The sequence below is a fragment of the Pleurodeles waltl genome, chromosome 7, assembly GCF_031143425.1.
Source record: "Pleurodeles waltl isolate 20211129_DDA chromosome 7, aPleWal1.hap1.20221129, whole genome shotgun sequence".
NCBI lineage: Eukaryota > Metazoa > Chordata > Amphibia > Caudata > Salamandridae > Pleurodeles > Pleurodeles waltl.
The window spans coordinates 600915263-600937099 of NC_090446.1; positions in this window are offsets into that span (position 1 = coordinate 600915263).

Genomic DNA, 21837 nt, shown 5'->3' on the forward strand with positions numbered 1-21837 from the left:
AACAGTAACAAATCATCAGGCTTCCCTGTCTGGGTAACAATGCAAAAAAAGTGATGGATGGAATGTTTTAATTCATTTCAGCCACCGATAAGTACTCAGGCCTCATCCCAGTCCATCATCTTTTTTTTTGGCACACCATGCCACCTCAGTTTGGACCTAGCTATATGCAAATCAGTCTTCACACTGCTCCAGCCTAATCTGCAAAGCCAGGTACTCCTTGATTTGGAACACAAGCAACCCAGGACCAGTTTCGCCCTTATTCATTCATGCATTCCTTCCATCACCTTCTTTTTGTTGCCTTAAGTCTGGGTGCCATCCTCACTGTGCCACTGGACCCAAGCTATATCTTGCTGATCAGCCCTAATAAGGGCAGAACCAGTCCTGGGTTACTTGAGTTCCGGTTTAGGGAAGACCTGGTCTGCCACTTAAGGCTGAATTTTCCCAATAGAGCAGAGCCAAGACTGATCTGCATATGCCTGGATCCAGATTGAGGTGGTATAGTGAGCGATAAATGAAGGATTGAGATGCGGCCTGCGTCATTGCCAGTGACTGAGATTAATTCAAGCATTCTGTCCTTCATCTTGTTTTTTGTAAAACTGTCCAGTTAAGGCAACTCAAAGACTTAGATACGTCCTCACATTGAGAATTGGGGATAATACTGCTAGAATTCAACTTCAAAATTATTCACCAGCTCCGGAAAGAATAGAACCCTGCTGATTACATGTCCAGACACCCTGTTCTTTGAACCAATACCAGGTCATCAGTCGTCAAAGAATATCTAAACTCTGTAGAGAAACAATTGACAAATAAAATGTCAATAGTACATATTGCAAAACTGACACAAGAGACAAACAGAGGAAAAAGAGACAGCAAATTACAGGAAGTGCAACACCAGAAATTATCCCGAAGGTATTAACAGGGAGAAACTGAAATTATTTTAACAGATGAATGAAAGACTGTCATTAACGTGGAACAGGTTAATTTTCCTTGGAATGGGTATGGTAATACCAAAATATATATAACAAAGGATAACTGAACTTGCACACAAGGGCCAATGAGGCTTAAGTGCGGTAAAAAAAAAAATTAAAGACAATAACATGGTTTCCAGTGTTGGGCAGTATGGCTGAAAACCCTGTAAAGATAGGTCACCAAATCGCCACAACCCAAACCACGACAGATGTCAGATCTGCCAGATGCAGTGGGGAAATTCATGGAAGCAGGTGTCTGTGGGTCACTTGACTCATTGCACTACCTCCTGCTCTTAATAGATGGACTTTCTGTGTTTCCATTGGGTACACAGGAGTCATCCACAGCAGCATCAGAGGTGCTACACAATACAGGTACAACATTCACAGCAAAAGTTGTGGTTGGTCCTAAGATAAACAACAGACCTCAATTATCGCAATTTCTCCACTATGTAGTTGTGGGCCACAAGGAGATGACAACATTTGAGTGATTTATGGTGAAGCTTAAAAGAAAGATGCAGACGTCAACTTCCATCAATATTTCCATCAACCTAGCACAGTGCTAGGTCTTCAGAGACTATGGAAACACTTAACACTGGTCCATTGCTTGGCGTTCATCAGAATAGGTCTCTGGAAGGTCAGTGTAAACAAACTTAAACGATGATAGTAGGAACATGGTAAAAAATAAAAATAAGCTGACAAGGAGAAAAGTTCTTCTCCCACCTAGTATTACAACAGAGGATTGGGTCCTGGTATGTCAAAGGGCTTTCAGAAAAGTGAACACGTTCAATATAACACTGGTATGGGTAACACTAGTAAAGAAGAGCCTTGCTTCAGTCATTTCATAACATGATTCATTGGCCAGGAATACATTCCACTTTTCAAAATATTAGAGCCCTAACAAGCATGAAGATGGAAGGTCATCCCCAGATTCTGACCACCAAAACATCAAAGAATGGCTGTGAAACCTAGAAGAGATGAAATTGATTTTTATTTTAAAAAAAAAAAAAGAAGAGAGAGAGGGAACATGTATTATTCCCAAACTAAGTGACAGGAGTGACTTACGTAGGTCACTTAACCTGGGAAGAAGGACATGGTAAAAGAGGAAGTACCAGAGGGGAATGGGGTTGGGGCAAGCAACAACGCGGAGCAGGACAGGGGAGACAATCCACAAAAACATGCACTCTTAATGAATGCTACAAAGTAGAAGCAAAAAGCAGCCTGGGCCAAAAAGTGTGACCAGCAGAAGGACACTCACAAAAAAAGGAAACAGTACTTGATCAATGCTGCTGTGGCAGGAGAAACATACAAGAGGCAGTGAAACCGGCAAGAGCTGACAAAACAGTAGGCAGCAAATAAGAGTGACGATCAAGCCAACCAATGGTAATCAAAGAGTGGACTTTAGGTCCCCAATAAGGTCACAAAATGCCTCGTAAATGATAGCACATGCGCCTTCTCAGACTAGACCTAAAAATGACATCACCCCTTAATAGAACAAGCACTGACAAAGCCAATTAATCATCTCATTTTAAAAGAACAGTACACATGATTTCAGGCTGTCCTTATCTTCTACCGATTTCCTTTTCCAGCCGAACCGACGCCTAAGGTCACTCCTCATAATGCCATTCCCCACAAGTTTATGGGGCCTGGTAGAGGGGACCTAACGACATTAATAGAGCACGCCCTGGCCCCCAAGACAGCGAGGCGTTATGCATCATACGCAAACAGAGTACTAGCCGTGACAGGTCTAACGTCTTTTAAGGACCACGAGGAGTCCCAAAGAGCAATTGAACGTTTCATAAAGTGGGCTTACATACAGAAGAAAACCAAGTCTTGGGCACAAGCACATTTGACAGCAGTAGCTCATTACAGCAAACTGACAACGGGCAGGGACCCTGCGAACTCCCATTACATAAAGTCCGCAATGAAGGGGTGGCACCGGTTGGAAGGGCCAGCACGGGACCAACGGCGCCCGATCGAATTTAGTACCCTGAAGCAGCTGGTGGGAACCCCCAGGAACATCTGCCGCGAGAACTTCGAATATACCCTATTCAAGGCAGCATTCACACTGGCCTTTTTTGGTACTTTTAGGGTAAGCGAGCTGGTGGCCCCAGCAAAAAGCGGGCATGCAGATACATGCATACAGAGGCAAGACGTACAGATAGGGAAAAGAAACATGCAAATCCTACTACGGAAATCAAAAACCGATCAGCTGGGAAAGGGAAAAAAATAGAGCTGAAGTGCCTAGATGACCACGAGTTATGCCCAGTTTGCAGCACCCGGGAATTCATCCAATTAAGTCCAGAAGGGCAGGGCACACTACTGAAGCACGGGAATGGAGACTTCCTGAGTATATACCAGTTCAAAGCATTACTGAGGAGGGCACTGACCAGGGTGGGTCTCCCCGTTAACAAATTTGGCACCCACTCATTCAGAATAGGGGCAGCAACTACAGCGGCGCGCCACGGCATGCCAGAGCATGGCATCAAAGCAATCGGGAGATGGAGCTCCAACGCCTACAAAGGCTACATCAGGGGGCAGCACAAGGAGGAACGGTGCTAGCAAAAACTAGACCCTCATTTTCCCATTACACACACAAGTCAGCACAGAACGGCATGGATAATCGGACATTCTTTTGTGCACAGAAACACGGGCATGGTGGGAATCGGGCGACCCCACGAGTGTGCAACGCCCTCGTCGAACAGAGGAGAAATGGTTCGGCTTCCCGGGCATGCAATGGGAGCATTTTCAAGACAGACTCGGGGAGCTCTTGACCTCACATCACCCAGAACCCGACGTAATGATTATCCACCTAGGGGGAAACGAATTGGCACAACTCGGCAGGAGGGAACTATTAACGAGCATTCGGGCAAACCTCGTGTCAGCAGCCAGGCGGCTAGTGAAAGCAACTTTGTTGTGGTCAGAAATCATTCCCAGGAAGAAATGGAGAGGGGCCATGTCAGCAGGCGCGCTGGACAGATCAAGGAAAAAGCTGAACATAGCTGCAAAGAAATTCTGTATGCAAAATGGCTGGGAGAGCATCAGACATGGGCTGATCAACCTACAGAGGCCAGAATACTTTGCGATGGACGGGGTACACCTGTCCCGCCAGGGGACCAAGGTCTTCTGGAACAACTTGTGGGCCGCCCTGCAGTTGGCCGGCTGCGAATAAACTCAAAAGAAGTGGGGGAGCCGCCCTCGAACGGTAGCCCGAAGGACGGCGTGGCGGAAAGGAGAGATGAAAAAATAACTACAAAGGCCACACCCAACGCAGCGGGGTGGCAGGGCTACTTACCTTGGGATGCCTCACAGCAGGGTAAGGCAGCCAGCGGAGGTACTCGGAAAACACGGCACTCGCAGCCCGGGTCCGCCGGAGAGCGGGACACAAGAACTAAACAAGGTAGCGAGTTAAGCCTAAAGAGAAACGAGTACCTTCCTACTGGAAAAAGGAATAACGGCTAAGGACCAAACGGGAGATTGATTGAAAGCAAAGGAATGAACGGCATGTAACAAGAATTTATTGTCAAGTTTAAAGTTATCGGAAATGCAAAGCGATGTATGACACAAATGTACCAAGGTGAATCACAAACATGGCAAATCTATCGCTCATAACAACAACTTGACAGAATGATGTATGGCCCTCATAAAAGCAGGGCGGGCATGCTGTAAACTAACTGTTCAATAAACTGCGGCCAAAAGATTTTCCAAACACATACCAACTGTTGTGTTATAATTTTGCGGGAATGGGCCGTCTGGAGGGGTTTTGGGCGAAGGCCCGCGACCGTAGGGAGCTCGTAAGGGCTGGAGCGGAAATCACACCGCGGCCCTGAGCAAAGAAACGCGCCGAACGCGGCGCGCAAAAATCAAAGAAAAACGGGGGTCCGGAAGTGCCCCCGAAGAAACAAAAAAAAAGCACCCCACCCTTTCTGGCCAGAACGCAAACAGGACGTTTTGGCGGAAAGGGGAGGGCAGGAAATGGACAGGTAACCCAATGGGGTGCGCAGGCATCATTTGAATCGTGCCCGAACGCCTGGAGGGCAGTAATGGGGGATAAAAAGGCTGCCCGGCCCAAAGGATGCACAAAGATTGCAGGAGACCGGGCAGCAGAAGAAAAGACAACACCCACCCACCCTCACCTAACATCAGGCACCCAGAGCGTCGCAGGCTGGGCAAACGGATAACAAACAGTGGCAGGGTAAGGCAGAAAGGAGAGATTAAAAAAGAACTACAAAGGTCACACCCAACGCAGCGGGGTGGCAGGGCTACTTACCTTGGGATGCCTCACGGCAGGGTAAGGCAGCCAGCGGAGGTACTCGGAAAACACGGCACTCGCAGCCCGGGTCCTCCGGAGAGCGGTACACAAGAACTAAACAAGGTAGCGAGTTAAGCCTAAAAAGAAACGAGTACCTTCCTACTGGAAAAAGGAATAACAGCTAAGGACCAAACGGGAGATTGATTGAAAGCAAAGGAATAAACGGCATGTAACAAGAATTTATTGTCAAGTTTAAAGTTATCGGAAATGCAAAGCGATGTGTAAGGAAATGCCTCCTTGGCATGGTTACCCCCTGACTTTTTGCCTTTGCTGATGCTATGTTTTGAATTGAAAGTGTGCTGAGGCCTGCTAACCAGGCCCCAGCACCAGTGTTCTTTCCCTAACCTGTACTTTTGATTCCACAATTGGCACACCCTGGCATCCAGGTAAGTCCCTTGTAACTGGTACCCCTGGTACCAAGGGCCCTGATGCCAGGGAAGGTCTCTAAGGGCTGCAGCATATCTTATGCCACCCTGGGGACCCCTCACTCAGCACAGACACACTGCTTGTCAGCTTGTGTGTGCTGATGAGAACAAAACGAGTAAGTCGACATGGCACTCCCCTCAGGGTGCCATGCCAACCTCACACTGCCTATGCAGTATAGATAAGTCACCCCTCTAGTAGGCCTTACAGCCCTAAGGCAGGGTGCACTATACCATAGGTGAGGGCACCAGTACATGAGTACTGTGCCCCTACAGTGTCTAAGCCAAACCTTAGACATTGTAAGTGCAGGGTAGCCATAAGAGTATATGGTCTGGGAGTCTGTCAAACACGGACTCCACCGCACCATAATGGCTACACTGAAAACTGGGAAGTTTGGTATCAAACGTCTCAGCACAATAAATGCACACTGATGCCAGTGTACATTTTATTGTAAAATACACCCCAGAGGGCACCTTAGAGGTGCCCCCTGAAACCTTAACCGACTATCTGTGTAGGCTGACTAGTTCCAGCAGCCTGCCACAACCGAGACATGTTGCTGGCCCCATGGGGAGAGTGCCTTTGTCACTCTGAGGCCAGTAACAAAGCCTTCACTGGGTGGAGATGCTAACACCTCCCCCAGGCAGGAGCTGTCACACCTGGCGGTGAGCCTCAAAGGCTCACCCCTTTGTGCCAGCACAGCAGGACACTCCAGCTAGTGGAGTTGCCCGCCCCCTCCGGCCACGGCCCCCACTTTTGGCGGCAAGGCCGGAGAAAATAATGAGAATAACAAGGAGGAGTCACTGGCTAGTCAGGACAGCCCCTAAGGTGTCCTGAGCTGAAGTGACTCTAACTTTTAGAAATCCTCCATCTTGCAGATGGAGGATTCCCCAATAGGATTAGGGATGTGACCCCCTCCCCTTGGGAGGAGGCACAAAGAGGGTGTACCCACCCTCAGGGCTAGTAGCTATTGGCTACTAACCCCCCAGACCTAAACACGCCCTTAAATTTAGTATTTAAGGGCTCCCCTGAACCTAAGAATTTAGATTCCTGAAACTACAAGAAGAAGAAGACTGCTGAGCTGAAAAACCCCTGCAGAGGAAGAACAGAAGACACCCAACTGCTTTGGCCCCAGTCCTACCGGCCTGTCTCCTGCCTTCCAAAGAACCCTGCTCCAGCGACGCTTTCCAAGGGACCAGCGACCAGCGACCTCTGAATCCTCTGAGGACTGCCCTGCTTCAAGAAAGACAAGAAACTCCAGAGGACAGCGGCACTGCTCCAAAAGAACTGCAACTTTGTTTCAAGGAGCAGACTTAAAGACCCCTGCAACTCCCCGCAAGAAGCGTGAGACTTGCAACACTGCACCCGGCGACCCCGACTCGACTGGTGGAGAACCAACACCTCAGGGAGGACCCTCCGGCGACTCCGAGACCGTGAGTAACCAAAGCTGTCCCCCCTGAGCCCCCACAGCGACGCCTGCAGAGGGAATCCCGAGGCTCCCCCTGACCGCGACTGTCTGAACTCCATTTCCCGACGGCTGGAAAAGACCCTGCACCCGCAGCCCCCAGCACCTAAAGGAACGGAACTCCTGTGCAGGAGTGACCCCCAGGAGGCCCTCTCCCTTGCCCAGGTGGTGGCTACCCCGAGGAGCCCCCCCCTTGCCTGCCTGCGACGCTGAAGAGATCCCTTGATCTCTCATTGAAAACCATTGTAAACCCGACGCGTGTTTGCACACTGCACCCGGCCGCCCCTGCGCTGCTGAGGGTGTACTTTTTGTGCTGACTTGTGTCCCCCCCGGTGCCCTACAAAACCCCCCTGGTCTGCCCTCCGAAGACGCGGGTACTTACCTGCTGGCAGACCGGAACCGGGGCACCCCCTTCTCTCCATTGAAGCCTATGTGTTTTGGGCACCTCTTTGACCTCTGTACCTGACCGGCCCTGAGCTGCTGGTGTGGTAACTTTGGGGTTGCTCTGAACCCCCAACGGTGGGCTACCTTGGACCCAAACCTGAGACTTGTAAGTGATTTACTTACCTGACAAAACTAACAAAAACTTACCTCCCCCAGGAACTGTGAAAATTGCACTGTGTCCACTTTTAAAACAGCTTATTGTGTTTTATGTAAAAAGTATACATGCTAATGTAATGATTCAAAGTTCCTAAAGTACTTACCTGCAATACCTTTCAAATGAGATATTACATGTAGAATTTGAACCTGTGGTTCTTAAAATAAACTAAGAAAAGATATTTTTCTATAACAAAACCTATTGGCTGGATTTGTCTCTGAGTGTGTGTTCCTCATTTATTGCCTGTGTGTATGTACAACAAATGCTTAACACTACTCCTTTGATAAGCCTACTGCTCGACCACACTACCACAAAATAGAGCATAAGTATTATCTCTTTTTGCCACTATCTTACCTCTAAGGGGAACCCTTGGACTCTGTGCATACTATTCCTTACTTTGAAATAGTGCATACAGAGCCAACTTCCTACATTGGTGGATCAGCGAAGGGGTACAAGACTTTGCATTTGCTGGACTACTCAGCCAATACCTGATCACATGACAAATTCCAAAAATTGTAATTAGAAATTGATTTTTGCAATTTGAAATTTTTCTAAATTCTTAAAAGACCTGCTAGGGCCTTGTGTTAGATCCTGTTTAGCATTTCTTTTAGAGTTTAAAAGTTTGGTAAAAGTTTGAATTAGAACCTAGAACTAGTTTTAGATTCTTAAAAAGGATTCCAATTTTTAGAAGCATAATGTCTAGTGCAGAGATGAATGTGGTGGAACTCGACACCACACCTTACCTCCATCTTAAGATGAGGGAGCTAAGGTCACTCTGTACACTAAAGAAAATAGTAATGGGCCCCAGACCTTCCAAACTACAGCTCCAGGAGCTTTTGGCAGAGTTTGAAAGAGCCAACCCCTCTGAGGATGGCAACACAGAGGATGATGATAGTGACTTGGAGGGTGATTCCCCCCTACCAGTCCTATCTAGGGAAGACAGGGCCTCTCAAGCCCTGACTCCACAAATAATAGTCAGAGATGCTGGCTCCCTCACAGGAGGGACCAACCTCTCTGAAATCACTGAGGATAACTCCAGTGAAGAGGACATCCAGTTAGCCAGGATGGCCAAAAGATTGACTTTGGAAAGACAGATCCTAGCCATAGAAAGGGAAAGACAAGAGATGGGCCTAGGACCCATCAATGGTGGCAGCAACATAAATAGGGTCAGAGATTCTCCTGACATGTTGAAAATCCCTAAAGGGATTGTAACTAAATATGAAGATGGTGATGACATCACCAAATGGTTCACAGCTTTTGAGAGGGCTTGTGTAACCAGAAAAGTGAACAAATCTCACTGGGGTGCTCTCCTTTGGGAAATGTTCACAGGAAAGTGTAGGGATAGACTCCTCACACTCTCTGGAAAAGATGCAGAATCTTATGACCTCATGAAGGGTACCCTGATTGAGGGCATTGGATTCTCCACTGAGGAGTATAGGATTAGATTCAGGGGGGCTCAAAAATCCTCGAGCCAGACCTGGGTTGACTTTGTAGACTACTCAGTAAAAACACTAGATGGTTGGATTCAAGGCAGTGGTGTAAGTAATTATGATGGGCTGTACAATTTATTTGTGAAAGAACACCTGTTAAGTAATTGTTTCAATGACAAACTGCATCAGCATCTGGTAGACCTAGGACCAATTTCTCCCCAAGAATTGGGAAAGAAGGCGGACCATTGGGTCAAGACTAGGGTGTCCAAAACTTCCACAGGGGGTGACCAGAAGAAAGGGGTCACAAAACCTCCCCAGGGGAAAGGTGGTGAGACAGCCAAAAATAAAAATAGTAAAGAGTCTTCTACAGGCCCCCAAAAACCTGCACAGGAGGGTGGGCCCAGAGCCTCTTCACAAAACCATTCTGGGTACAAGGGTAAAAACTTTGATCCCAAAAAGGCCTGGTGTCGTAGCTGTAGTCAGCCTGGACACCAAACTGGAGACAAGGCCTGTCCCAAGAAAGATACCACTTCTAACTCCACTCCAGCTAAAACTGGAATGGCCAGTCTCCAAGTGGGATCAACAGTGTGCCCAGAGCAAATCAGGTGTCACACTGAAGCTACATTAGTCTCTGAGGGTGGGGTGGATTTAGCCACATTGGATGCCTTGCCCCCTAACATGCAAAAATACAGGCAGCAGCTCTTAATTAATGGGACAAGTGTAGAGGGCCTGAGGGATACAGGTGCCAGTGTCACTATGGTGACAGAGAAACTGGTTTCCCCTGGCCAATACCTGGCTGGACAAACTTATCCAGTCACCAACGCTGACAATCAGACTAAAGTACATCCCATGGCTACGGTAACTTTAGAGTGGGGAGGGGTCAATGGCCTGAAACAGGTGGTGGTCTCCTCAAATATCCCAGTAGACTGTTTGCTTGGAAATGACCTGGAGTCCTCAGCATGGGCTGAGGTAGAACTGAAAACCCATGCAGCCATGCTGGGTATCCCTGAACTGGTGTGTGTCAAAACAAGGGCACAGTGCAAGGCACAGGGTGAAAAAGTAGATCTGGAGTCTGGAAGAAAGGCCCAGCCTACCAAGAGAAAAGGAAAGTCAGCTGGGAAACCAGCTGCAACACAACAAGAAAAAGAGAGCCTCTCTTCTCAGGAAGAAGTTCTGCCCTCTGAGGGAACTGAGCCTATGGAGCTGGAACCTTATCAGGTTGAGCTCTTGGGCCCAGGGGGATCCTCAAGGGAAGAGTTGTGTAAGGGACAAGAAACCTGTCCCTCTCTTGAAGGCCTTAGGCAGCAAGCTGCTGAAGAGTCCAAAGGCAAGAAAAATGGAACACATAGGGTCTATTGGGAAGATGGACTCCTGTACACTGAGGCAAGAGATCCCAAACCTGGTGCCACTAGGAGAGTGGTAGTGCCTCAGGGGTTCAGAGAGTTTATTCTGACCTTAGCCCATGATATTCCCCTTGTTGGGCATTTGGGACAAACCAAGACGTGGGAGAGGTTAGTCAACCACTTCTACTGGCCCAACATGTCCCAGAAGGTTAAGGAGTTTTGCACCTCCTGTCCCACCTGTCAAGCCAGTGGTAAGACAGGTGGACATCCAAAGGCCCCCCTCATTCCACTTCCAGTGGTGGGGGTCCCCTTTGAAAGAGTGGGTGTGGACATAGTGGGTCCACTGGAACCTCCCACAGCCTCGGGAAATATGTACATCCTAGTAGTAGTGGATCATGCTACTAGGTATCCTGAAGCTATTCCCCTTAGGTCGTCTACTGCCCCTGCAGTAGCCAAGGCCCTCATTGGTATCTTTACCAGAGTGGGCTTCCCTAAGGAGGTGGTGTCTGACAGAGGTACCAACTTCATGTCAGCATACCTAAAACACATGTGGAATGAGTGTGGAGTGACTTATAAATTCACTACACCATATCATCCACAAACTAATGGCCTTGTTGAGAGATTCAACAAGACATTAAAGGGCATGATCATGGGGCTCCCAGAAAAACTCAAAAGGAGATGGGATGTCCTCCTGCCATGTCTGCTTTTCGCTTACAGAGAGGTGCCTCAGAAGGGAGTAGGGTTCTCACCCTTTGAACTTCTGTTTGGCCACCCTGTAAGGGGACCACTAGCTCTTGTGAAAGAAGGCTGGGAGAGACCTTTTCATGAGCCTAAACAAGACATAGTGGACTATGTACTTGGCCTTCGCTCAAGGATGGCAGAGTACATGGAAAAGGCAAGCAAAAACCTTGAGGCCAGCCAACAGCTCCAGAAGTGTTGGTATGACCAAAAGGCTGCACTGGTTGAATTTCAACCAGGGCAGAAAGTATGGGTTTTGGAGCCTGTGGCTCCCAGGGCACTTCAGGACAGATGGAGTGGCCCTTACCCAATCCTGGAAAAGAAGAGCCAGGTCACCTACCTGGTGGACCTAGGCACAAGCAGGAGCCCCAAGAGGGTGATCCATGTAAACCGCCTAAAACTCTTCCATGACAGGGCTGATGTGAATCTGTTGATGGTAACAGATGAGGACCAGGAAGCTGAGAGTGAGCCTCTCCCTGATTTCCTCTCATCAGACCCTAAAGATGGCTCAGTGGATGGAGTGATCTATTCAGACACCCTCTCTGGCCAACAGCAAGCTGACTGTAGGAAGGTCCTACAACAGTTTGCTGAGCTCTTTTCTCTAACCCCTGGTCAGACACACCTGTGTACCCATGATGTGGACACAGGAGACACCATGCCTGTCAAAAACAAAATCTTCAGACAGTCTGATCAAGTTAAGGAAAGCATCAAGGTGGAAGTCCACAAGATGCTGGAATTGGGAGTAATTGAGTACTCTGACAGCCCCTGGGCTAGCCCAGTGGTCTTAGTCCCCAAACCTCACACCAAAGAAGGAAAGAGAGAGATGAGGTTTTGTGTGGACTACAGAGGTCTTAATTCTGTCACCAAGACAGATGCCCATCCCATTCCTAGAGCTGACGAGCTGATTGACAAATTAGGTGCTGCCAAATTCTTAAGTACCTTTGACTTAACAGCAGGGTACTGGCAAATCAAAATGGCACCTGGAGCAAAAGAGAAAACAGCATTCTCCACACCTGATGGGCATTATCAGTTTACTGTTATGCCCTTTGGTTTAAAGAATGCCCCTGCCACCTTCCAAAGGTTGGTGAATCATGTCCTTGCTGGCTTGGAGTCCTTCATTGCAGCTTATCTTGATGATATTGCTGTCTTTAGCTCCAACTGGCAGGATCACCTGGTCCACCTGAAGAAGGTTTTGAAGGCTATGCAATCTGCAGGCCTCTCTATCAAGGCATCCAAATGCCAGATAGGGCAGGGAACTGTGGTTTACTTGGGACACCTTGTAGGTGGAGGCCAAGTTCAGCCACTCCAGCCTAAGATCCAGACTATTCTGGACTGGGCAGCTCCAAAAACCCAGACTCAAGTCAGGGCATTCCTTGGCTTGACTGGGTACTATAGGAGGTTTGTGAAAGGATATGGATCCATTGTGACAGCCCTCACAGAACTCACCTCCAAGAAAATGCCCAAGAAAGTAAACTGGACTGTAGAATGCCAACAGGCCTTTGACACCCTGAAACAAGCTATGTGCACAGCACCAGTTCTAAAAGCTCCAGATTACTCCAAGCAGTTCATTGTGCAGACAGATGCCTCTGAACATGGGATAGGGGCAGTTTTGTCCCAAACAAATGATGATGGCCTTGACCAGCCTGTTGCTTTCATTAGCAGGAAGTTACTCCCCAGGGAGCAGCGTTGGAGTGCCATTGAGAGGGAGGCCTTTGCTGTGGTTTGGTCCCTGAAGAAGCTGAGACCATACCTCTTTGGTACTCACTTCCTAGTTCAGACTGACCACAGACCTCTCAGATGGCTGATGCAAATGAAAGGTGAAAATCCAAAACTGTTGAGGTGGTCCATCTCCCTACAGGGAATGGACTTTATAGTGGAACACAGACCTGGGACTGCCCATACCAATGCAGATGGCCTTTCCAGGTTCTTCCACTTAGAAAATGAAGACTCTCTTGGGAAAGGTTAGTCTCATCCTCTTTCGTTTGGGGGGGGGGGGGTTGTGTAAGGAAATGCCTCCTTGGCATGGTTACCCCCTGACTTTTTGCCTTTGCTGATGCTATGTTTTGAATTGAAAGTGTGCTGAGGCCTGCTAACCAGGCCCCAGCACCAGTGTTCTTTCCCCAACCTGTACTTTTGATTCCACAATTGGCACACCCTGGCATCCAGGTAAGTCCCTTGTAACTGGTACCCCTGGTACCAAGGGCCCTGATGCCAGGGAAGGTCTCTAAGGGCTGCAGCATATCTTATGCCACCCTGGGGACCCCTCACTCAGCACAGACACACTGCTTGTCAGCTTGTGTGTGCTGATGAGAACAAAACGAGTAAGTCGACATGGCACTCCCCTCAGGGTGCCATGCCAACCTCACACTGCCTATGCAGTATAGATAAGTCACCCCTCTAGTAGGCCTTACAGCCCTAAGGCAGGGTGCACTATACCATAGGTGAGGGCACCAGTACATGAGTACTGTGCCCCTACAGTGTCTAAGCCAAACCTTAGACATTGTAAGTGCAGGGTAGCCATAAGAGTATATGGTCTGGGAGTCTGTCAAACACGGACTCCACCGCACCATAATGGCTACACTGAAAACTGGGAAGTTTGGTATCAAACTTCTCAGCACAATAAATGCACACTGATGCCAGTGTACATTTTATTGTAAAATACACCCCAGAGGGCACCTTAGAGGTGCCCCCTGAAACCTTAACCGACTATCTGTGTAGGCTGACTAGTTCCAGCAGCCTGCCACAACCGAGACATGTTGCTGGCCCCATGGGGAGAGTGCCTTTGTCACTCTGAGGCCAGTAACAAAGTCTGCACTGGGTGGAGATGCTAACACCTCCCCCAGGCAGGAGCTGTCACACCTGGCGGTGAGCCTCAAAGGCTCACCCCTTTGTGCCAGCACCGCAGGACACTCCAGCTAGTGGAGCTGCCCGCCCCCTCCGGCCACGGCCCCCACTTTTGGCGGCAAGGCCGGAGAAAATAATGAGAATAACAAGGAGGAGTCACTGGCCAGTCAGGACAGCCCCTAAGGTGTCCTGAGCTGAAGTGACTCTAACTTTTAGAAATCCCCCATCTTGCAGATGGAGGATTCCCCTATAGCATTAGGGATGTGACCCCCTCCCCTTGGGAGGAGGCACAAAGAGGGTGTACCCACCCTCAGGGCTAGTAGCCATTGGCTAATAACCCCCCAGACCTAAACACGCCCTTAAATTTAGTATTTAAGGGCTCCCCTGAACCTAAGAATTTAGATTCCTGAAACTACAAGAAGAAGAAGACTGCTGAGCTGAAAAACCCCTGCAGAGGAAGAACAGAAGACACCAACTGCTTTGGCCCCAGTCCTACCGGCCTGTCTCCTGCCTTCCAAAGAACCCTGCTCCAGCGACGCTTTCCAAGGGACCAGCGACCTCTGAATCCTCTGAGGACTGCCCTGCTTCAAGAAAGACAAGAAACTCCTGAGGACAGCGGCACTGCTCCAAAAGAACTGCAACTTTGTTTCAAGGAGCAGACTTAAAGACCCCTGCAACTCCCCGCACGAAGCGTGAGACTTGCAACACTGCACCCGGCGACCCCGACTCGACTGGTGGAGAACCAACACCTCAGGGAGGACCCTCCGGCGACTCCGAGACCGTGAGTAACCAAAGCTGTCCCCCCTGAGCCCCCACAGCCACGCCTGCAGGGGGAATCCCGAGGCTCCCCCTGACCGCGACTGCCTGAACTCCATTTCCCGACGGCTGGAAAAGACCCTGCACCCGAAGGAACGGAACTCCTGTGCAGGAGTGACCCCCAGGAGGCCCTCTCCCTTGCCCAGGTGGTGGCTACCCCGAGACGCCCCCCCCTTGCCTGCCTGCGACGCTGAAGAGATCCCTTGATCCCTCATTGAAAACCATTGTAAACCCGACGCGTGTTTGCACACTGCACCCGGCCGCCCCCGCGCTGCTGAGGGTGTACTTTTTGTGCTGACTTGTGTCCCCCCCGGTGCCCTACAAAACCCCCCTGGTCTGCCCTCCGAAGACGCGGGTACTTACCTGCTGGCAGACCGGAACCGGGGCACCCCCTTCTCTCCATTGAAGCCTATGTGTTTTGGGCACCTCTTTGACCTCTGCACCTGACCGGCCCTGAGCTGCTGGTGTGGTAACTTTGGGGTTGCTCTGAACCCCCAACGGTGGGCTACCTTGGACCCAAACCTGAGACTTGTAAGTGATTTACTTACCTGACAAAACTAACAAAAACTTACCTCCCCCAGGAACTGTGAAAATTGCAGTGTCCACTTTTAAAACAGCTTATTGTGTTTTATATAAAAAGTATACATGCTAATGTAATGATTCAAAGTTCCTAAAGTACTTACCTGCAATACCTTTCAAATGAGATATTACATGTAGAATTTGAACCTGTGGTTCTTAAAATAAACTAAGAAAATATATTTTTCTATAACAAAACCTATTGGCTGGATTTGTCTCTGAGTGTGTGTTCCTCATTTATTTCGAAAAAAAGGGGGGTAAGAGGAGGATTGGTCGGTCCAGTGTACGTCCTCCCAATCCAGTACTAATATGATATGGTACACTGTTCCGAAATCGAAAAAGAGAAAGGGTCCTGTTAATCAGGAGCAATGGTCCTCACACACCATATCTGGTGTCATGCTTCATCATCGGACAGCTCCTCGTCAGACCGGCGCTGCAATGTCTGACGGGCACCCCCCTAGGGGGGGCTCTTTGCCGGAGATCTTTTTGAATATACTCGATGATGCCACGGAGCCAAAATATGGGTCCGAGAGAGGAGAAAATGTACAAAAAAAGGAATAATAAAATTGGCTCAGATCCCTCACCTAATAGTTTATTATTTGCTGTTGGGAAATGGTCAAGATTAAAAAGAAATCAAGGGAGTGAAACTAGAGACAATGCTTGAACACTCACACAAGATCAATCAAAGTAATTGAGGAGGACGGAAAAGGTCTGACACTCCTTAATATGCGGTCGACATGTTTCGCGTCGTTGCTGGTCCAACAGGATCCCGTGACGCTTCTTCAGGACCTAATTTAATTATAGATTTTCTCCACAAGAAAAAACCAAAACAGAATACTTATACTTCTGTTGACTAACGTTCACAGTCAAGACGTCATCAGTCACTTAACAGGACTAAAGCAGACTGGGTTTCCTTTCCTATCAGTCGCCCTAAGTATGGGAAACAAAAAAGAGGGCTAAAATTAGCTCAGTATATCATCGCTTCACCAGTATTCAAGGGCGACGAGTACAGGTTAATGCAGAAAAAGGGGAGTGACAAAATAGTGCAACACTCAGTGATCAAGTGGTTGTAGGCACACCATGCTGGTAACATATAAAGTGGCTTACCATCTCAATTTAGAGAATAGGCTTCATGGGATATCGCTGGCCCATCACCCGGTACACAGTAAATCTGATGGTAAGAGAACATGTGCCAAAAAGAAAAGGGGGGGCATCATATTATAGTTATATACTCGTCATAAAAGTCCGAGGCACAAATGGTTAGAGATAAGCCAACCAAGTTGGGGAAATGTAGGACTGACAATAAAAGTGGAATTCAAAAGTTGTATTTACATATGACTCACTTCAAGTCTTATACACATACATCATAGAAGCAGCAAAAAACAGAGAAAAAACAGTCATCAATTCTGTGTGAATGTTCATAAATCTCCCCAATATCACGTATATTATAGGGCATGTAGCCAGTTTCGTTGAGTAAAGAGATACTTCATCCTAAAACACACTAAGAGATGTGTCAAAGGTCAAAAGTAGAGTGGCACATGAGAGGAATAAAGATATGGGGGTATGTCGTGGCCCAGGAGTGATCATACCTTTATATAACACACTGTAGTCAATTTGAAGAGAAACAAGGACTAGGACCGAAGGAGTGCAATCTGTTAGACTGCGGCCGTATCATTAGGTGTAGAGCATGGGGTCCCCCGGCCTGAATACATTGTAGCGTTCGAAAAAGATGCCGTGGTAAAGTTTCTGCAAGAAAAGTGGAACACTTACTTGCGCGGTTACCGGTTTCGTCTGCAGCACCTACCCGGGGGTCGCGTTCCCGAACATATGCGGAACGGAAGGCTGCCGGTATAAATAATACGCGCGTAGAGCGCGTGTCCATCAATTAGGGAATCAGTTGCCAAGTAACGTCCTCGTCACTGGCAGGCCTCTATGGAAATCGAAGAAGGACTCTAAAATCGGGACGCGATGAGAGCACTCTATGTGCGGCGGCCATCTTAAAGTGATATAGGGATTGAAAATAGCTTGGTTACGACTATCAGGAGATACCAAAAAACAGGTGTGGATCAGATTAGTCGTACTAATATCATTTGTCCAGAGAGGCTAATTCAAATCTCATCCAGTAGGAGTAAAAAGAAGATGACCAACAGGCAGAACCTTCTGAAAGTGGTTGTAAGAAGGGCAGAGAAGTGTATATATGAAATAAATAAAAAACAAAAAACAGAAAACCAAGTTGGTTCCTATTTGGAGAGGTGGAACCAGGGGATGTCATCGTTTAGTCCCTGTTGGTGGGTATGGAGTCTATATACCCAGCGTTGTTCAAGCTCAAATAACGGTCGGGTACCTGGTGTGTCGCAAGTCTGTAATACCACCCATCGGATGTCGTCTGGTGTGTGGTTAAGTTCAATAAAATGTATACTAAGTTTGGTAGTAATACGTCCACACCGAATGTTACTACGGTGTTCATTTACCCTAATCTTTACAGGTCGTGTGGTCATCCCTACGTATCTAAGATTGCATGGACAGGTGATAAGGTAAACACAATTGCGGGTGTTGCAGTTAGTATGTTTCATCAGATGCCATGTTAAAAATGGCTCTAACTTTAAGATGTCTGTGCGTATAGTGAGAGCGCAGACGTTGCAATTCCCACATGGAAAATGACCTTTAACTGGGGGGAGATCCCATAGAGATTTCTGTCTGTTTGAGGTGGTGGTGGGTCTGGGTCGGGTGTGTACCAGCATGTCTTTTATGTTTGCGGTCCTTTTAAATGCAAACACAGGCTTGGGAATATTTTCGCCCCCACTGCAGAGGACCGGCCATCTTTTATTGATTATCTTCTTAACTGTGTTAGAAAGTGGAGTAAATGTCGATACACAGGTAAGCTTGTTGTCCGTAGATTTAGGGTTAAGTTGTAATAGTGAGTCCCTATTACTATACTTAGCTCGTTTGTAAGCTGTTTTAATGACTCTCTCAGGGTAATGGCGGTCGTGTAGTTTAACCTGTAGTTCAGAGGCTTGAGTATTAAATAGTCGTACATCACTACAGTTTCGTCTGAGGCGTAAAAACTGTCCAAAAGGTAAATTCTCTCTCAGTGCTTTAGGATGGTGACTCTCGTATAATAATAGGCTGTTCCGATCAGTGGTTTTGTGAAAGGTGCGGGTCCTCAATCGACCTTCCTCTATGCTGATTAATAAATCTAGGAAGGGGATCTCTGTAGTAGATACAGAGGAAGTGAAGTTGAGGAAGGGGTCTAGACTATTTACCCAAGCCGAGAACGCATCTACTACATCAATAGGGCCATGCCAAATGACAAGGATGTCGTCTATATAGCGACGCCACAACTTGATATTGGCGGAAAAGGGGTTGGACTCAGGTAGGATGAAACGTTTCTCAAAGTCGTACATGTACAAACATGCTAAGCTAGGGGCAAAAGTACTACCCATCGAGGTTCTGCGGATTTGATGGAAAAGTTTATCCTCAAACTGGAAAAAGTTACGAGTCATAGCCAAACTAGCACAGTGCATGATAAAATGAACAGGTGTTGTGAATTCTGAACTAGTAGATAAGAGGGATGACTCAACTACCTCCAGTGTAGCCACTTGGGGGATGTTTGTGTATAAAGCCTCAACATCAAGTGTGATCAGGGCATCAACACGCACTGTGGAATTTATAGTTTCAATCAGATTAAGAACGTCTGTAGTGTCTCTCAGGTAAGTGGTTGATTGTTGTACAAGAGGTCGTAGGAAATGGTCACAGAATATCGAAAGTGGTTCAAGGATGGACCCAATCCCTGAGACTATAGGGCGTCCTGGTGGAGGAGAAATGCCCTTGTGAATTTTGGGGAGGCAGTAGAAATAAGGGATACGAGGGTCCTCTGTATCCAAAAATTCTGCTTCCTTTTGGGATATCCAAGCATTGTTAACGGCTTCCTCTATCATCCCACGTATCTCAGTTTGCAACGATCCCGTTGGATCCTGATCAACATGGGCATAATAGGTAGAGTCGCCAAGAAGGCGAAGGCATTCCTGTCTGTAATCTTCAGTATTCATCACAACAATGGCGCCTCCTTTGTCAGCTGGTTTGATAGTAATATTGGAATCAGCTGCTAGAGCTCGGAGTGCCTCATTCTCGATTCTGGACAGGTTAGTAAATTTATGTTGTGGTCGTAGGTTTTCGATATCGGAAGTGACCGATTTCTCGAAAGCCTGAACCTCGCAAGGCATGGTGGAGAGTGGAGGTATGAATTGGGAAGGCTTTTTGAGGCCCGAGTCCAATGGAGAATCGACAGTAGGTTTGTCTTTAAAGAAAAATTGGAGGCGTATTTTCCTGAAGAACCGAAACAGTTCGCATTGTAAACGAAAAGAATCGTCCTTTGGAGTGGGGACATACCCCAGTCCTTTGTTCAATACCTTGGTTTCATCAGGGGAGAGGAGTCTGGAGGACAAATTAACCACTAGGTCTTTGTTGAGGGGGTCTTGCCCTGGCTCCTCGTGACCATCTGTGGTTCCTCCTGAGACCAGTGGACTCGTCTTCCTCTTCCTCGTCTTCTGCCTCTTCCTCTGCCCCTGCCTCGGCCTAAAAAAGGCATATAAGGTGGCATTGGACGGGGTTGATAAAAAGGGAAAGGTTGTTGCCATGTCATCGGGTGACCAGGATGATATTGTGGATAATTAAAATAAGGTTGGGGTCTGTCATCATCCGTGCTCCATCCATCAGAGGATGAGCTGTGGCTATATTTACGGGGTTTCCTACCAGAGGTGGAAGAGTCATCTGATGAGACGGAAGGGGTCTCCATCGTGTAATCATCTCTAATGTATGGGTAGATCTTCTCTCTATTAAACCTGTTGATATCTTTTTGTAACTTGGTGATCTTCTGTTGAGTCAAGAACTCTTTGGTTTCGTTAAGGTCAGTGTTGATTTCTGCTAATCAGCTCTTAAATGCTGCTATAGAGATTGAGGTTTTGAGTGTATTCTCTATGAAAGTGATCTGAATCGCTATAGACTCTGCTAGTCGTCTAGATGTATTGATAATGAGGACCAGCCAGTCCCGGGTGCATTTCCATGCTATCTGAGCCCAGTCCTTCCTAAAGGCAAGGTCTTGTAGGAAGATCCTGGGCATATTTGATACCAGTAGTCCATTTGGAGCTATATTAGCTCTCAAGTATTCGGTCATAATAGTCCCATGCAGGACTGTTTTGACCAGGTCACGTTTGAGTGAAGACAGTTTATCCCATTCTTCTTTGGTGGGACCAGAAGGTCCTGCACCATCATTAACCAAAATGGAGGGAGTCTGCAAAATAGCAGACACGATGTCATCGTCAAAGCGGAGACCTTGAAAATTATCCATATTAATGATCTCAGAGAAATTAGCAAATAAACAACCCCACAGCGAACCCGCTGTGCTAAATACTTAAAAAAAAAGGGGGGTAAGAGGAGGATTGGTCGGTCCAGTGTACGTCCTCCCAATCCAGTACTAATATGATATGGTACACTGTTCCGAAATCGAAAGGAGAGGAAAAAGAGAAAGGGTCCTGTTAATCAGGAGCAATGGTCCTCACACACCATATCTGGTGTCATGCTTCATCATCGGACAGCTCCTCGTCAGACCGGCGCTGCAATGTCTGACGGGCACCCCCCTAGGGGGGGCTCTTTGCCGGAGATCTTTTTGAATATACTCGATGATGCCACGGAGCCAAAATATGGGTCCGAGAGAGGAGAAAATGTACAAAAAAAGGAATAATAAAATTGGCTCAGGTCCCTCACCTAATAGTTTATTATTTGCTGTTGGGAAATGGTCAAGATTAAAAAGAAATCAAGGGAGTGAAACTAGAGACAATGCTTGAACACTCACACAAGATCAATCAAAGTAATTGAGGAGGACGGAAAAGGTCTGACACTCCTTAATATGCGGTCGACATGTTTCGCGTCGTTGCTGGTCCAACAGGATCCCGTGACGCTTCTTCAGGACCTAATTTAATTATAGATTTTCTCCACAAGAAAAAACCAAAACAGAATACTTATACTTCTGTTGACTAACGTTCACAGTCAAGACGTCATCAGTCACTTAACAGGACTAAAGCAGACTGGGTTTCCTTTCCTATCAGTCGCCCTAAGTATGGGAAACAAAAAAGAGGGCTAAAATTAGCTCAGTATATCATCGCTTCACCAGTATTCAAGGGCGACGAGTACAGGTTAATGCAGAAAAAGGGGAGTGACAAAATAGTGCAACACTCAGTGATCAAGTGGTTGTAGGCACACCATGCTGGTAACATATAAAGTGGCTTACCATCTCAATTTAGAGAATAGGCTTCATGGGATATCGCTGGCCCA